The sequence below is a fragment of the Cetorhinus maximus genome, chromosome 12, assembly GCF_964194155.1.
Source record: "Cetorhinus maximus chromosome 12, sCetMax3.hap1.1, whole genome shotgun sequence".
NCBI classification, from domain to species: Eukaryota; Metazoa; Chordata; class Chondrichthyes; order Lamniformes; family Cetorhinidae; genus Cetorhinus; species Cetorhinus maximus.
This window is the reverse complement of record NC_135890.1, coordinates 123,872,128-123,888,434: the sequence shown is the minus strand read 5'-3', so window position 1 is coordinate 123,888,434 and position 16,307 is coordinate 123,872,128. Positions and strand designations below refer to the sequence as shown.

At 43.1% G+C, this 16,307-nt stretch overlaps 1 protein-coding gene across 2 annotated transcripts in view; it reads left to right on the top strand.

Annotated features, from left to right (window-relative positions):
* pitpnm2 (phosphatidylinositol transfer protein, membrane-associated 2) overlaps positions 1-16,307 on the top strand; it is a 314,925-nt gene that overhangs the window by 1,036 nt on the left and 297,582 nt on the right. The window lies entirely within an intron of this gene.

Here is a 16,307-nt window from a genome sequence, read left to right as displayed (position 1 = left end):
AAACAGTACATTTCCAGTTTTGCCCTCTGATCCTTTCTCTGTTCTGTTCTCTCCATTGCTGTATATCTGTTTTCTCACCTGCCTACCCAGTCTTCCTGCTTGTCAGCCTACTTGCATATTGTCAGCCTGAATACTTCCTGGACTGCAGGCTTTAGGCTCACATCTGTTCACCTGGGAGCATCTCAGTTCAGACTGAAGTGTGTTTCGTTGCAGGCCTAGCTCAGGTTATCTAACACAAGTCAGACCAGGGATCAAATCTAGTACAGTGGCATGTATTACTTAGCTTATTCTCCTATTGCTTAAGTTTTTGATGGGAGTTTACTTTTCAAAATGATCTCATAGTTTACTTTGAGATGTTGCTTAAGACAAACTCAGCGTTGAGAATATGAGTGATATTAATAATCATCTTAAAATGCATGCAGCAGTACAAGGGTTTCTTTTAGTGTTTGTCGGGTACTACCTATCTTAAATGAAGATGTTTCAGAATTATTCCTGTAATGCTAGGGGATTTGAGTAAAATATTTTCTGAGTCAGCTATAGAATCATAGAATTTTACAGCATAGTAGGTAGCAATTTGCTGTTCTTTTCATAGCTGCAAAGGAAATGCGTATAAATGTTTTTTACAGATCTTATCTGCATGCTGAATTTGTGGTTTGTTTGTGTCTCTTATCGACCAGTAGCTGGTTGGTAAGTTGTTGATGAAAGGATGATGTATGATGGTGCTGCATAATGAAGTTTGAATTTATAGCAACATAGGCTTTAAAGATGTGTTAGTGATGTACAATGGAGAGAGATCTTGTTAAGTTCTACATACTTATGCAAAGGAAGTAATTATTGTTATAGATTTTCTATAGAGCCAGAAACCACATTTCCTTTTTTTTAAAAAAAAGTATTCAATATGAAATAAAATCTATTTGCCTGCATACTGTAGAGAATGTGTTGTTCAAAATCTCTACTGCCAATATTTACAAGTTCCTTGAACAATTGTGAATCCCATTTGTGGTATTTAAATGATTTCACAAAATCCTGTAGTAGAATTTTAAAAGGATTAGTATAACACAGCTTAGGAAGGGATCCTTGTGGACCGTAGTGGCTGCTAAACTTTAGGATTGCTCTATCTGTAATTATTCATGGTGACATGATGGGTCGAATGGTATAAATCTTTCTGTTTCTATGTACGAAAGGAAGCAAACAATGCACTTTAATCCCTCCAAAATTTATTGCATTGAGAGCACCTTTCAAGCAAAAATTCTAATTTAACAGTTTATATGCAATTTACAATAAACCCCTGATAAATGCACATATATTATGCAATAACAACTGATACCCACAAATATTTTTTTAACAGAGAGAAACTTTAAACTATTTGAAAAAATGTGCAAGCAAAGTACACAGAACAGAGTCAACAGGAGGCCATTCAGTCCCTGGAGCCAGACCCAAATTCAGTTAGACCATGGCCGATTTGTACCTGAACTCCATTTATTTGCCTTAGCTCCAGGTCCCTTAATACCCTCTCATTAAAAAAAATACATAGAGAAATACAGCAGAAAAACAGGCCAGTTGACAAATGTTGGCAAGATCTATCTCTTTCAGTCTTGAAAGTTTAAATTGACCCCAGCATTGAGTCTTTTGAGGGAGAAAGTTCCAGATTCCTACAACTCTTGTGTGAAAAGTGCTTGCTAATTTTACTCCTAAACAGCCTAGCTCTAATTTTAATATTGTGCCCCCTTGTTCTAGAATCCCCCACCACAGGAAACAGTCTCTTTCCATCCGTCCTGTCAAACTCCTTTGCCATTTTAATAGAGAATAGAGGTCAGAAAGAAAAGTCAAAGGGGAAATTCTTAGCGTGTGAGTGGGAATCAGGAAAGTGGATAGATGTATTCATATCCTTTATGGTGTTCAAGGACAGCAAGGCACATATGAAATGCAGTTTAATTTACAATTAGAAACTAAGATACGTAATGGAGAAGTAATGACATTGAAATTGTAAAATAAGCTGTTGTTTATGGAATGATTTTGGTGAAGAGGACATTGCTACAATTTTTATATTTACATTTTCCCACACTGTTGTCAATGATGAACATACATAAAGTAAACCTGTCTCCAAACTGCTTGTGACTGAGTTTAAATCATGGATATGAGTGTACTTTCATATTAAAGCATTAAATTATGAATTTTCTTACGATCCCAGTAGAAACTGATAACTTCTTAAAAGGAAAGGATTTCCCACCACTCCAGAAAGAATATTTAACTTTTTAAAACTTTTACTGTTACAAACCAACTAAACTCAACATAACTCAAAAATTAAATAACAGGTGAAAGATATTTCAAATAAAAAGGTAAACTTTGCTTTAAATAGTCGATTCAACAAAGATACACCTCACGCAGTTATCAGCAGTCTCATTTTTTCCCACACAAATGTGGGACCATGTACAATCTCAGCCTTTCCAACTCGACTTTCGTTTTGCAGGATTCCTCACTTCCCATCAGCTCGAGTCGCATTTTCCAGCAACTGTATTCCATTTAAAGTTCCCGGACATGGTTACCACTGACAAGGGCGTAAGTCTATGAACCCTTTTTCACTCATGTCATGACAGTCCTGATGATACAGAATCCCAGAGACTCCTTTGTCTGACTCCTTTAAATGGTCTGGTGGGCTCAGGCACCACTTCAACAGCAACAATGGGTATTGTCCAATCCAAAATCTTTGTTCTTCCTGTCTTCAGTGTTCTGTCCTTTCCAGTTATATAACGTACAGAGTAACACTGCCCTAGTCTGAGTTCTGCTTCAATACCAGGATCTATTTGAAGACTGCCAAACACAAAACTTTCTCATTTGGAGAGAGCCTTATTTGTTCCCTCTTTGCACTAATTCCCAGTCTTCTGAACTGCTAAACAGAAAACAAGCTGACCCCTCCCACTGCGATTAGGTTTCCATGTACCTTTGCTTCTAAGCTTATCATCTCTATGGCAACCCAGGCCACATGGGCATTTCTTAATGAGCCTAATGATGTTATAATAGAAAGACCAATTAACCATCTTTCAGAGTACCTCCCTACCCCACTTTGGTCTTAATGGGACATCACACTAAAGAAATACAGGACTTTCTCAGCTGGTGGCCTATGTTGCTACTTATTAATGTGACCGAGAGGCATGGTCAGCTTCCACGTGTACACTGATGAGAGCCAATCTCCCCAATCCCAGAATGACACTGCTCTCAATCTGCTCATCTGACAGTAAAGTGGTGTGAGAAACATTGGTAAGACTAATGCCTTTGTAGGAACATAGGAGTAGGCTGTTTGGCCCGTGGAGTCTGCTCTGCCATTCAAACAGACCACGGCTGATTGTCAACCTCTACACCATTTTTCCCCACTATCTGAATGTCCCTTGATGTCATCAGTACCCAGAAATCTACCAATTTTTGTTTTGAACATGCTCAATGATTGGGCTTCCACAGCCCTCTGGGGTAGAGAATTCCAAAGATTCACCGTCCTCTGAGTGAAGAAATTCCTCCTCATCTCGATATTAAATGGCCCACCCCTTAATCTGAGACTGTGTCCCCTGGTTCTAGACTCACCAGCTAGGGGTAACATCCTATCTACATCTGCCTTGTCACACCCTGTAAGAATTTTGTAAGTTTCAATGAGATCACATTTTATTCTTTAAAACTCTAGGGAATGCAGGCCCAGTTTCTTCAATCTCTCCTCATAAGGCAATCCTGCCATCCTAAGGATCAGTCTGGTGAACCTCTGTTGCACTCCCTCCATAGCAAGTATATCCTTCACTAGGTGAGGAAACCAAAACCGTACACACTGCTCCAGGTGCGGCTTCACCATGGCTCTATACAATTGTAGCATGACATCTTTATTCCTGTACTCAAATCCCCTTGTGATGAAGGCCAGCATACCATTTGCATTCCTAATTGCTTGCTGCACCTACACTATACTACATCCACTGGTTCTCCTTTATCTATGCAACAAGTAACATCCTCAAAAAACTCCAACAGGTTTGTCAAACATGATTTCCCTTTCATAAATCATGTTGACTCTGCCCAATCATATCATTATTTTCTAATGTCCAGTTATCACATCATTTATAATAGATTCTAACTTTTTTCCTACTATTGACATCAAACTAACAGGTCTGTAGTTCTCCATTTTCAGTCTTCCTTCCTACTTTCCAGTCCACAGGAACCTTTCCAGAATCTATAGAATTTTGAAAGAAGACCATCAATGCATCCACAATCTCTATAGCCACCTCCTTCAATATTCTGGGATGTAGTTCATTAGGTCCAGGGGATTTATCAGTCTTTAATCCAATTAATTTTTTGAGCACTACCGCTTTATTAATACTAATTTCTTTCAGTTCCTCATTTTCACAAGTCCCTAATATTTCTGGGAGATTTTTGTATCTTCCTCTGTGAAGACAGACACAAAATAATTGTTTAGCTTCTCTGCTGTTTCCTTATTCACCGTTATAAATTCCCCATCTCCGTCTATAATGGACCAACATTTGTCCTTGCTAGTCTTTTACAGTCCGCCTTTGTTTCTTGCTAGCTTGCATTCATATTCTCTTTTCCGTTTCTTTATTAGTTTCTTGGTCCTCCTTTCTTGATTCCAGATTGCTCCCAATCCTTGGGCTTACCATTTTTCTGGCAACCTTATCAGCCACTTCCATTGATCTAATGCAATCTTTAACTTCTTTTGTTAGCCACGGTTGGTTCACCCTCCCTGTTGGATTTTTGTGTCTTAGAGGAATGTATATTTGTTGTAGACCATGTAATACTTCTTTAGATACTAGTCATTTGCCTGCCTACAATCAAATCTTTTAATGCATCTTCCCAATCCATCAGAACCAACTTGCCCCTCATACATTCATAGTTTCCTTTGTTCAGATTTAAGAACCGAGTGTCAGAATGAACTATATCACTTTCAAATTTAATGTAAAATTCTATTATATTATGGTCACTATTTCCTAAAGAGCTTCTTTACAGCAAGGTTGTTAATTAACCCTTTCTCATTACATAATACTAATCTAAAATAACCCAATCCCTCATTGGCTCTTCAACATACTGCTCCAGAAACCCATCTCGTACACACTGCAGGAATTAATCCTCCACAGCATTAGTGCTAATTAGGTTTATCCAGTCTACATGTAAATCGAAGTCGCCCATTGTTACTGTATTTCCCATGTTACATGCAGCTCTAATTCCCTGATTTATACTGTGCCCAACATTGTCACTACAGTTTTTGGTGACCTGTAAACAACTCCCACTAATGTTTGCTGCCCCTTGCTCTTTCTTAGCTCCACCCAAACTGATTCTACATCTTGATCCTTCGATCTAAGATCCTCTGTCACTAATGTACTGACAGCGCCACCCCACCTAATTTTCCTTTTTGCTTATCCTTCCTAAATGATGAATATCTTTGAATATTCAGTTCCCAGCCTTGGCCGTGTAATTACGCTTCTGTAACAGCAATTAAACCATATCCATTTACCTCTATTTGTGTCTTCAAATCATCCACCTTGTTATGAATTCTGCATGCATTCAGGTAAAGTGTCTTTAACCTGATCCTTTTAATATTATTATTCCGTATTCTGATCCTATTTAAGGCTTGCCTTCACTTTTTCTGCCTTCTAATTTTGCTTACCAGTTTTCTACTACTTGTTACCACTTTTGCTTCCCTCCAATTAGAGCTCCCTCTCAGGTTGCCATCCCCCTGGCATTCTAGTTTAAACCCTTCCCAACAGAACTAGCAAATCTCCCTGTGAGGATGTTGGTCCCAGTCCTGCTAAGGTGTAGCCTGTCTATCTTGGACAGGTCCCACCCATCCCAGAACCAGTCCCAGTGCCTCAGAAAGTTGATGCCCTCCCTCCTGCACCAATTCCCCAGCCATGTGTTCGATCGCTGAATCCTCCTAATCCCATGCTCACTAGCGTGTGGCATTTGGAATAATCCTGAGATTGCTGCTTTTGAGATCCTGCTTTTTAATTTCTTTCCTAACTCCCTAAAATTTGCTTGTAAGACCTCGTCCCTCTTCCTGCCTTTGTCGTTGGTCCCAATGTGGACCATGACCCCTGGCTGTTCTCCCTTCCCCAGAAGAATGTCCTGCAGCTGCTCTGTGACATCTTTGACCATGGTACCAGGGAGGCAACACAGCATCCTGGAGTCACATCAATGGCTGCAGAAACGCCTGTCTATTCCCCTAACTAATGAATCCCTTGTCACTTTTGCTTTTCTTTCTCGCCTCCTGTGCAGCTGAGCCACCTGTGGTGTCAGGAATTTGGCTTTTGTTTCATTCCTCTGAGGAACCATTGCCCTTAACAGTACCCAAATTTAAAAACTGGTTTGTGACCGAGATCGACTCAGGGGATTCCTGCACTGCCTGCCTGGCTCTTCTGGACCGCCTGGCAGTCACCCATTCCCCCTCTGCCTCTATGCTCCTAACCTGCGGTGTGACCATCACCTCGCTGATGCACCACAGTGACTCCAGCTGCTGTTCCAAGTTCTGAAACCCAGCGTTCAAACTTCTACAGCTGGTGACACTTCCTGCAGATGTGCTTGTCTTAGACACATGGTGCATCCATGACTTTCTGCAATCGACAGGATGCACGTTCCACTTGGCCGAGCTGCCCTGCCATACCTTAACTTTACAAACTTTTTAGTGTAAGCAGAATAACTTACCAGCTATTTGTCAGTTAGCTTCTTCCTGTATACCAAAATAAGAACCAAATACTGGAGACTGAAAAAGGTAGAAAAAGAAACGAACACTTCCTTCCCCTCATCATCGAACTTCCTCACTCTGTCAAGCTTCACTCTGTTTTAACCTCTCTGCCCTAGAGTCTTGCCATTTTAACCAATCTTCAACCTCATATTCCAGCCCCTTGCCACTGACTCCATTACCCTCGCTGGCTGGTCACTGAGGCTGAACCAAAGGAGCTGCCCGACCCAGAACTAATCTTACGTCCTAATGTTCTATCTTGCACCAAACCTGCTCACTTGTGAAATTGTCATGTTTCCTGCCTTTGTTCCTCTTTTCTTCCCCCCACCTTGCCACAGCAGAAACCCTCATGCACGCTTCTGTCACCTTCAGATTCTCTTTCATCAATGGCCTCCTCTTGAATTCCACCCTCCATGATTCTGATTCCAAAATGGCAGATGTGTATGGCTGGTAAGAGGCCAATGATAAAGCCATAAAAAAGTTAAAGGCACGTAAAAAGGGCAATGACATTTTGGGTTTCATAAATAGGAGCATAGGGTACAAAAGTGAAAAAGTCATAATGCAATGGTTAGGCCTGAGTTGCAGTAGTGTGTGTAGAAGAGGTGCATAAAAACAAGACAATTGAATGTATTTAAGGAAGGAAGTAACTAAATAAATAGAGATCAGATATTTAGTGATCTAGCTGGATTAACACATGTCAACTTTTCAAATTTTAACAAAGAACTGTGAACTGATGTTTAAAAGATGGTTGCTTGGTAGATGTCATTATAAGGAGGGGTGTTGATGGGAGCCACACGTTGATTGCGGGGGGGCAGTGGTTGATGACTCTGCACATCAGTGCCAGATAGCCAGTAAGAGTGCCAATTGAGGGTACATTTCAACTGCTATCTGGATTTTCCAGACGGTGGACAGCCCTGCCGATGTGTCTGGAGCCTATAGATGGAATGGCGGTGGCCTCTAGGTGGAAGGCCTGGAGTTGTGGGGGTGGGGGGAGCGCGGGGGGTGGGGGCAGGGGGGGATGGCGCAGAGGAGCCCAGCACATCAGTGCAAAAGATAAGGCTGAACATTTGCTGCAGTCTTCATCCAAAAGTGCTGAGTGGATGATCCATCTCAGCCTCCTCCGGAGGTCCCCAGCATCACAGATGCCAGTCTTCAGCCAATTCATTCACCATGTAATATCAAGAAGCGGTTGAAGGCACTGGATACTGCAAAGGCCATGGGCCCTGACAATATTCCAGCAATAGTACTGAAGACTTGTGCTCCAGGATTTTCTGCGTCCCTAGACAAGCTGTTCCAGTACAGCTACAACACTGGCATCTACCCAGCTATGTGGAAAATTGCCCAGGCATGTCCTGTACACAAAAAGCAGGATAAACCCAACCCTGCCAATTACAGCCCCATCAGTCTAGCGACATTTCCTTAGCAATCACCTGCTCACTGAAGCCCAGTTTGGGCTCCATCAGCCATTACTGCCTTGGTTCAAACATGGACAAAAGAGCTGAACTCCTGAGGTGAGGTGAGAGTGACTACCCTTGACACCAAGGCAGCATTTGACTGAGTGTGGCATCAAGGAGCCCTAGCAAAACTGTGGAGTCAAAGGGAATCAGGAAAACTCTCCACTGGTTGGAGTCATACCTAGCACAAAGGAAGATGTTTGTGGTTGTTGGAGGTCAGTCACTCAGATCTAGGACATCACTGCAGGAGTTCCTCAGGGTAGTGCCCTTGGCCCAACCATCTTCAGCTGCTTCATCAATGATCTTCCTTCCATCATAAGGTCAGAAGCGGGGACGTTCGCTGATTGCACAATGTTCACCATTTGCAACGTCTCAGATACTGAAGCAGTCCATGTCCAAATGCAGCAAGACCTGGACAATATCCAGGCTTGAGCTGACAAGTGGCAAGTAACATTCGCGCCACACAAGTGTCAGACAATGACCATCTCCAACAATAGAGAATCCACCCATCACCCCTTGATGTTCAATGGCATTACCATCACTGAAACCCCCACTATCAACATCCTGGGGGTTTCCATTGACCAGAAACTGAACTGGACTAGCCATATAAATACTATGGCTACAAGAGCAGGTCAGAGGCTTGGAATCGTGCAACGAGTAACTCACCAGCTGACTCCCAAAAGCCTGTCCACCATCTACAAGGCACAAGTCAGGAGTGTGATGGAATACTCCCCATTTACCTGGATGAGTGCAGCTCCCACAACATTTAAGAAGCTTGACACTGTCCAGGACAAAGCCCACTTGATTGGCACCACATCCACAAGCATTCATTCCCTCCACCAACGCACAGCAGCACCTACAAGATGCACTGCAGGAATTTACCAAGGCTCCTTTGGCAGCATCTTCCAAACCCACGACCACTACCATCTAGAAGGACAAGGGCAGCAGACACATGGGAACACCACCACCTGGAAGTTCCCCTCCAAGCCAATCACCATCCTCACTTGGAAATATAACATCATTCCTTTACTGTTGCTGGGTCAAAATCCTGGAGCTCCCTTCCTAACAGCACTGTGGGTGTACCTACACCACATGGACTGCAACAGTTCCACAAGGCAGCTCACCACCACCTTCTCAAGGGCAAGTATGGATGGGCAATAAATGCTGGCCTAGCCAGCGAAGTCCACATCCCGTGAATGAATGAATGAATGAATAAAAAACACAGCATGGATCCATTGGATTGTGAGGGTCACAGCCACAGGCCCACCGTGGAGGGGTTCCCCCTCCATTATGATGCCCTGGCCACATATTTTGCATTTTTTGTTTCTTCAGTGAGTACCTCCATTTTGGGGTTCCCTCTTGTTCTTCCTCCTTTAGTGGCAATTCCCACCTCTTCGATAGCCTGCCGGCTGCCCAGAGCCTCAGGCACCCCCATTGGCCCCCTCGACTGCGGAGTTCATCCCCTGTCCTGAGTTCAGTAGGACCTCTTAATTGACTGCCTCCTTGAAAATCTTCTCTGGAGTCCTGCCATGGCCACCCCTGGGTTCCCAACCCAGAAGTCAGGCCAGCTTCAGGATCAGGTCGCTGGAACTAAAATTCAACCCCATGTCTTTTGCTTATGTCTTTGCTTATACTTGTCCAGTCTTTCAGGAGGTGGACTGAAACCACTTTAGTAAGCAACACCAAGTTGATAAGCTGTTTTGTTTTATAAACAGCAAGTGAATGTATAGAGTGACACTTGCAATCAAATCTCATTTTACTTGAAATTAACCCTTCTCTCCGAAAATTAAAAAAACAAATAAACCATTCCACACTCTTCCACCTTATTTGGCTAACTTTTACTGATCAGCTTTTTGGTTCAGCCCTCAGCTTAAGCTGTGGAAGTTTTTCCTTGCCAGGTCAGCTTCTTCCTGGGACTAAAAGAGCTCCAAAATGGAGTTTTCTCTCTCTATTTCATCTGAGCACAGGAATTAGGTGGGCTGTCCCTTAGACTCCTCTGTTTCACCAACAGGCCTGTCCATCATACTGAATAGTATATCTCTTCCTTCCCTGCATTCTGAGCACACACACACATCCTACACTGGACTCAAATGAACAGGTCACCCCATTGTTAATAGGCGTGAATGTTCACTGGAAGCTTGAACTAATTCCGAATGCTGAGAGCACTGTGATTCACATCGTTTGACTGAGTCCTAACATACATTTTCCAGCTTCATTCTTCTGTGGATTCAATTCTTCAGAACTACATTTAACTTTCTGGTGTTCTTAAATTATGCCAGGATCCTCCAATGGAAGCATAGTCACTAATCCTGGAGCAGGACACAAAGGGACATTATGAAGCAACAGTGATGCTGATAATTGAGCCCTTGGAGTCCTAGCAAAACTGGAGTCAATGGGAATTGGGGAGAAAACACTCCACTAGTTGGAGTCATACCTTGCACAAAGGAAGATGGTTGTGGTTGTTGGAGGTCAGTCATCTCAGCTCCAGTCATCACTGCAGGAGTTCCTCAGTGTAGTGTCCTAGGCCCAACCATCTTCAGCTGCTTCATCAATGACCTTCCTTCCATCATAAGGTCAGAAATGGGGATTATCGCTAATGATTGCACAATGTTCAGCACCATTCGCGACTCCTCAGATACTGAAGCAGTCCATGTCCAAATGCAGCAAGACCTGGACAATATCCAGGCTTGGGCTGGCAAGTGGCAAATGACATTCGCGCCACACAAGTGTCAGGCAATGATCATCTCTAACAAGAGAGAATCTAACCATCACCCTTTGACATTCAATGGTATTACCATCACTGGATCCCCCACTATCAACATCTTGGGGGTTATCATTGACCAGAAACTGAACTGGGCTAGCCAAATAAATACTGTGGCTACAAGAACAGGTCAGAGGCTAGTAACTCACGAGTAACTCATCTGCTGACTTCCCAAAGACTGTCCATCATCTACAAGGTACAAGTCAGGAATAGAATACTCCCCACTTGTCTGGATGAGTGCAGCTCCAACAACAATCAAGAAGCTTGACCCCATCCAGGACAAAGGGGCCCGTTTGATTGGTACCACAGACATTCACTCCCTCCACACCGACGCACAGTAGCAGCAGTGTGTATCGTCTGCAAGATGCACTGCAGAAACTCACCAAGGTCAAGGTTCTTTAGACAGCACCTTCCAAACCCAAGACCACTACCATCTAAAAGGACAAGGGCAGTAGAAAGATGGGAACATCACCACCTGGAAGTACCCCTCCAAGCCACTCACTTGGAAATATATTACCATTCCTTCACGGTTGCTGGGTCAAAATCCTGGAACTCCCTTCCTAACAGCACTGTGGATGTACCTACACCACATGGATTGCAGTGGTTCAAGAAGGCAGCTCACTACCACCTTCTTGATGGGATGGGCAATAAATGCTGGCCCAGCCAGCGAAGCCCATGTGCCCTGAATGAATGAATAAAATAAAAAAATGAAACAGACTGCCTAGCTTGTTGAGTGACAGAGGATACCTGCAAAGTTAGCCACCGACCACACGTATCTAATTGAAAATCCAGATGGAGTTAATGCATTTTTGATTAGTAAATTAAAAAGGGGTAATAAACAGTCGGGCATTTGATCTCCATGTTCACATTCCGATAGCATGTGCCTGTGAACTTCAACCTGTTTGAGGTTTTATAGGTAAAATTGGTATGATGAAAACTGTGCGGGTGTTTTTTTTAAACTTGGTGACTTAATGGTGGCAGATGTTTGTTCAGTAAATATCCACTCAAGATAGAGGTGCCCTCTGAAGACTTTTTAACCACTTTAAAAATAAAAAGCTGCATGATTACCATTGAGGCAGGGGAAACATAAGATCATGGGAAAGTGGTCCTTTGGCCTGTTAAGCCTACTCAGCCATTCAATAAGATCACGACTGATCTGGTTGTGGCCTTAACTCCTTTCCTGCCTGCCCCGCCATAACCCTTCATTCCCATGTAGATCAAAAATCTAACTCAACCTTGAATATATTCAATGATCCAACTTCCACTGCTTGCTGTGGAAGAGAATTTCTAAGACTAACGACCCTTAGAGAGAAGAAATTCCTCCTCATCTCTGTCTTAAATGGGAGACCTATATAGGCGGCTTAACCGCTGCAGCTGTGGCCGTCTCGGTATGTTGGCTACGGGCGGTGGTGGTGGGTTTTAAATGATGTTGGAGCGCTTAACCAATGGTCTGCTGCTGGCATCAGCTAGCTTCGACTGCCATGTGGGCCTACTAGTCAACTGGGAAATTCAGTCATGGCTCAGTTGGTAGTACTCTTGCCTCTGAATCACAAGGTTCCTGGTTCAAATTCCACTTCAGGGCTTGAGCACAAAATTACTCCAGTGCAGTACTGGGGGAGTGCTGCATTGTGTTTTGGATGAGGCGTTAAACCGAGGCCCCATCTGCCAGTTTGGATGGATGTAAAAGACCCATGGCACTATTTTAAAGAAGAGCAGGGGAGTTATCCCGGTGTCCTGGCCAACCTTTATCCCCCAAACAACATCAAAGAAAAACAGATTATCTGTTCTTAACATGTTGCTGTTTGTGGGAACTAATCTTGAGTTGTTCGCCCAAACCAGAGCCATCTATATTAGGAGAGTAAAAATGTCAGAAAGGACCAATTAATCAGGAAGTAAATTAGTCAATTCAATCCAACTTTTATTGTGTCATTACTTGCTTCCCAGATTGTATGTGAAAAAATAAAATCATTTTTAAAAAACAGACATGGCCCCCATCTCTGTTCTCCTGGGATTGTGACTAAAGGCACTCCTGCATTTGGTGCCTTGTCCCAGTGCCCATTGTGCATGTATGAACCTAGTGTTGGCATATTGGCCGGCTGTTTGGCTGTAGGGGCAAGCTTTGATCTGTTCTATCTTGGTGCCTTCACATACACACTTTTTTCATTTTTCCATGAGATGTGGGCATCGCTGGCAAGGCCAGCATTTGTTGCTGAGTGACTTACTAGGCCATTTCAGAGGGCAGTTAGAGTCAATAACATTGCTGTAGGTTTGGAGTCACATGTAGCCAGACCAAGGATGACAGATTTCCATCCCTAAAGGACATTAGTGAACCAGATGGGTTTTTACAACAATCGATTACTGAGACTAGCTTTATATTCCAGATTTATTAAACAGAATTCAAATTCTGCCAGCTGTTGCGATGGGATTTGAAACCATGGTGTCTGGATTACTAGTCCAGTGACATTACCACTACACCATCATCCCCCCTTGTTCCATAGAATCACTGGAAGTGATCAGCAGAAGGCACCCTAGCTAATTTGTTTATTCCTCCTTAGCCTAAGCCAAATGCAGTGTCCCAACTACAGATGTGGTAACTCAACACCCGCCACACTGTGAACCTAAGATCTTCTGGTGAGTTTTGATTTAGTGCTACCATGTCTCTCTACTTGACTATTAGAGGAGTTGATTTGTTTACAGTTTTAATACCCTGCAATAGTTTTTGGGAGCAAGATTCTTGTCAGATGCAGTGGATGTGACCATCTCTAACAAGAGAGAATCTTACTGTTGCCCCTTGTCATTCAATGGCATTACCATCGCTGAATCCCCCATTATCAACATCCTGGGGAGTTACCATTCACCAGAAACTGAACTGGACTAGCCATATAAATACTGTGGCTGCAACAGCAGGTCAGAGGTTAGGAATCTGCGGCAAGTAACTTACCTGCTGACTCCCCAAAGCCTGTTCACCATCTGCAAGGCACAAGTCAGGAGTGTGATGGAATACTCCCCACTTGCCTGGATGAGTGCAGTTCCAACAACACTCAAGAAGCTTGACACCATCCAGGGCAAAGCAGTCTGCTTGATTGACACCTCTTTTGCAAACATTCACTCTCTCCACCACCAACGCACAGTGGCAGCAGTGTAAATCATGTACAAGATGCACTCAGGAACTCACCAAGTCTCCTTAGACAGCACCTTCCAAACCAACAATCACTATCATCCCGAAGGACATGGACAGCAGACACATGGGAACGCCACCACCTGAAAATTCCCCTCCAAGCCACTCACCATCCTGACTTGGAAATATATTGCTGTTCATTCACTGTCGTTGGGACAAGACCCTTGAACTCCCTTCCTAACAGCACTGTGGGTGTACCTATACCACATGGACTGCAGCATTTCAAGAAGGCAGCTCACTCCCACCTTCTCAAGAGCAATTAGGAATGGGCAATAAATGCTGACCTATCCAGCGACGACCACATCCCATGAATGAATTTTAAAAATGTGATGACCTGTCATTATATATAGTTGTGCACCTGCTGTATAAAAATCCACTAAGCATGTGATTTCCTGGATGTTTCTAAGTCAAATTCGAGATTGACGAAGCTGGGATTGTTCTTCTAAGAAAAGAGAGGGTTGAGAAGGAATTTGATAGAGGTGTTTAGCATTATGAGGGCATTGCACAAAGTAGATAGAGAGAAACTGTCCCGCTGACAGACAAGTCAAGGACAAGAGGACACCAATTTAAGGTGGTTGGCAAAAGAACCAGAGGCGACATGAGGAAAAACTTTTTTACAGAACGAATGGTTAGGATCTAGAATGCCCCTGCCTGAGAGTGTGGTGGGGGTAGATTCAATTGTGACATTCAAAAGGAATTTGGATAATTATCTGAAGAGCAAAAATTTGCTGGGCTATGGGGGCAGTGGGTTCAAATCCCGTTAATAAATCTGGAATATAAAGCTAATCTCATTAATGGTGACCATGAAACTATCAACAATTGTCATAAAAACCCATCTGGTTCACTAATATCCATCAGGGAAGGAAATCATCCATCCTTACCAAGCCTGGCCTACATGTGATTCCACGCGCACACTAATGTGGTTGTCTTTTATCTGCTCTCTGAAATGCCTAGCAAGCCACTCAATCCAAGGGCAATTAGGGATGGGAACAAATGCTGGCCTTGCCAGCGATACTCACATCCCATGAAGGAACACATTTTTAAAAATGACAGACTGAATGGCCTCCTTATGTGCTGTAACCATTTCTATTAAATCCATTGGGATGAGTGTTGGGAAGAGCAGAATCAGCTAAACTATTTTGATACACCATCATGTCCATGTTTCCCTCTGCTGACTTGTGTGTCACCGTTACTTCATTGTCATTGGTCTTGTGGAAGCACCATCACTACATGGACTGTAGTGATTCACCATCTCATATAGCTAGTGATCTTCAGCAGATGCAACTTTTCCGACATCACCCGAGTGTCAAGAACAAAGTTAAGGAAAAAGCAAGCTCGAACAAACTGCAATGAGATGTGACCAAGGAGTGAAAGTAGGACTAATACCTGGCTGGGAGAGAGTAAGGGGTTTACTGGGAATAGGGGCATCAAAGATGGAGGAAAAGAAGTGGTTGCACAGATGACAGCTGCAGAAGTATTTGGGTTAATAAAGGGTCAAAGGCAAGGCAGGTGACCCATTGAAAATGTCGTTGTAACTGGCTGAGAGGTGGACGAAAGGAGTTAATATTCCAGAAGTGAATGCACATGGAAGAAGGTTTGGAAGGGGTATGGGATGTGGCTGGTGAAGGAAGTTTACTCTTTTTACTTCAAAACTATTGTTCCTTTCAAACCTTGACTTCAACTTGATATTTTTTACTACTGAGCTGAAGGGAACTTTTGGATGTTAAATATATACCAGTTGACCCCCAAAGATTTTATGCACGTTGAGTCTGGACCAAGCACTGTCTTCTGGTTCAAAAGCAAAATATAAAGCTCGTTCACCAACCCGTAGACTCAAGTTCTTTTTGTTATATTTGTTCTCGGGATGTGAGTATTGCTGCCAAGGCCAGCATTTATTGCCTATCCCCCTGGCCTTTTAACTGAGTGGCTCGCTAAGCCATTTAAGAATCAATCACATTGTAAGCCCGGAGTCACATGTAGGCAAGGCTGCATACCCCCGATGGGTATTAATGAACCAGATGGGCTTTTACAACAACGCAATAAGGCTCAGGATTAATGTCATGGTTATTATTAATGAGACTAGCATTTTTGCATTAATGACACCAGCATGTTTGAACATCTAACACATTGCAGTGTGCAAGCTTTCAGTGTAGATCTCGGAATTGAATAATTTAATCTTTTTGCTCGAGATTT